The 2821-nt window shown below is 43.4% G+C and overlaps 1 long non-coding RNA gene across 3 annotated transcripts in view; it reads left to right on the forward strand.

Moving 5' to 3' along the window:
* LOC101864579 overlaps positions 1 to 1951 on the forward strand; it is a 37583-nt gene extending 35632 nt beyond the window's left edge. For all 3 annotated transcript variants that reach the window (XR_220086.3, XR_001185002.2, XR_001185001.2), the window contains one exon: positions 1753 to 1951. This is a non-coding gene — a long non-coding RNA (uncharacterized LOC101864579). The remainder of the gene's footprint in view (positions 1 to 1752) is intronic.
* The last annotated feature ends 870 nt before the right edge of the window (positions 1952 to 2821 follow it).

Here is a 2821-nt window from a genome sequence, read left to right on the forward strand (position 1 = left end):
GGGGGGGGGGGGAGAGGGGGAGGGAGGTGTCAGTTGCTTCGATCCTGCCTCCACAACCTGGGTGAAAAGAAATAGAGCATTCCAGCAGAATAAGGAGATACCAGATGCCATGAATCGAAGTCACGCCTTTTATGAGCCGCATTGAAAAGCTTGACCATCACGCCATAATATATAAAGGCCGATCAACGACAGACGTACTTACTTGAAGACACCAACTAATACCATACCAAACGAAGAACCAGTAATAGTCAGTTCTTCCAACTCACCCTCCCCCCCTTCTTCCCTTCTAGACTGCACATTTTAACTCACCCCCCCCCCCCCTCTTTCTTCCCTTCTAGACTGCAAATTTTAATGTACACATCGTTTTTCACCTCCATATTCAAATCTTGCTTTCAGGAGACGGGCTGCTTTGAACCTGCCAGTCAGCACTAACCCGGATTCTGTAAAGAAACAGCTCAGCAGAAAACATAGATCTTCTGTTTTATTATTCGAGGCTCTTTACGCACTCAGCATTGTTTAACAGTTATAGAGCAGAGGCATATTCAGACTCGTAGAAGAAGGTCGAAAATACAAACACAAAATGAATCCACCTTCCTCCGTCTGCGGTTAGTCTTAGTTACGTGGGACGTCATTAGTCATGTAAAATGATTTAATGTCCACGGGGGAGGACCGCTCGTGTTCCCACGTAAGTGTACTGTAGCGGACAGACAGGACCGAGTGGTGGGGAGAGGGGAAAACAGGACGGGGGAGAGGAATATAGGATACAGATAAGAGGGAGCGATAAACTTTGAAATTTTGACCAGCAAATACACACATACACACATATACATACACACATACAGACAGACACACATATACACACATACACACATACACGCGTGCGCGCCTGCGGGCACGCAAGGCACTGGAGAGTAAGACAGACAGACAGACAGACAGACAGACAGACAGACAGATAGACAGACAGACAGACAGACAGACAGACAGACAGACAGACAGACAGACAGACAGACAGGAAAGGAGTGAGCAAAAAGAAGACTGAAACAAAGACAGCATGAGGTAAATTATATCCATTGCTGCATGGCGTAGTTTATTCCCCCATAGAAACTGTTTGTTTTTTGTGGGATCTACTGTTTCTATCCAACTTCTATAACTAGGAAGAAAAGGAATAAAGTATCCAAGCAGAATAAAGAGAAAAAGGGCAACCGGGGGTGGGGTAGTAGGGTAGAGAATTTTAGAAAAGGTTACTAGTACTTGATCGCGCACGCGCACACAAACATGTATATTATTATACAAGCACGCACAAACATAATCACCCTCAAACACTTCCACATACCTACACGTACACACACACACGCGCACACACACACACACACACACACACACACACACACACACACACACACACACACACACACATACACACACACACACAGGGGAGAAGGAAGGTGAAGGAAAGGCGGGGTGATGAGGTGGGGAAGGGAGTGGTATGAGAGACGAAAAGAGAGCAGTTACTGAAAAATGCCTGATGTCAACTGAATGACCAGCGGTCATTACGCACCTACATGCTTAGGGACACAGGTAAACATGACACAGACCTGCTCCCCAGCTAACCTTACACAACTCCCCACTCAAAGGCCCGCAGGAGAGAAATAAGAGCCACATAAAAACGACGGAGTTCAACAACGTTCTTGTTAAGGTGTTCACATCGTGTACACTATACTTGCATTCTCGTTGGTTTGTTTTCTCTTTCAGTAAACCACGTAATGGCCCCTAAGATAAGCAGACTTTGGTCGGTGAGGTACCTTTCCTACTTTGAAGAACCATTGAAGCCTGAAGCTAAAGACTATTACAAATAAGCCACGAACGTGTACCTATTGTCAACGGCTTAATGATTCACCTGTCGTTTTTCAGTCTGTAGACTGAGACAGAGATTAAATCATCAGTCATTATGGACTTTTTGTTCAGTCTTTTATTCTGTGTCTGAAAATGCAATATAATGATTTGATTTACATTGTAGTAGTAACAGCCTACGCTTGTTAAAATGAATGGCATATTTCTTGATACAACACCCCCACCCCCTCCCCCACACTCACCCCTGACTTGAAACACTTACAAAAAGAAAAACATAAACATCTCTAAACCCATTTCGCTTTCTCTCTCTCTCTCTCTCTCTCTCTCTCTCTCTCTCTCTCTCTCTCTCTCTCTCTCTCTCTCTCTCTCTCTCTCTCTCTCTCTTACCATCTTCCCCATGATTGTATGCTGCAGTTTTTGTAAGAATAAGACTATTTGTCAAAAGGACAGCCAATTAAAGAAAAACAGTACTTTTAAGTTCATACCATAAGAGAGCAAAGTACAGTTAACATCAGTGTTTTATGGGGAGGGAGATTGTTGTTATTCAGGTAAAGGGATCGCCAAATGGGCTTGATTTCGAACATCGTCTGTGCAAGAACTTTGCAATACGTAAAGACATGTATTGCAATTTTGCAGATTCAAGAGGAGGCTATTATCTCCAATAGTGCAATGTTGTAATCCTTTTAGGGGTGTTATGTTATTACTATTTTGTGGTTGTTGCTTGGAGGGGGGGGGGTATATCTGAGGCAAGGTACAATATCAAACTTTACCATTAAGCGGATTTTCAGACCTAAATGCAAGCAACAAGAAAAAGTTTTCCGCACTTGCAACACAATTATGTCATATAAGTGCTGAAGATTAGCAGTGTTACAAGACAGTAAAAAACGCAAAAAGGAAGGAGGGATAAGGACAATAGATATTTGATACAAGTAGGAAAGAATGTGCAAACTACACCAGAGCGCCCGCCAAT

This window comes from Aplysia californica, unplaced genomic scaffold (genome assembly GCF_000002075.1).
Source record: "Aplysia californica isolate F4 #8 unplaced genomic scaffold, AplCal3.0 scaffold00014, whole genome shotgun sequence".
Lineage (NCBI taxonomy): Eukaryota > Metazoa > Mollusca > Gastropoda > Aplysiida > Aplysiidae > Aplysia > Aplysia californica.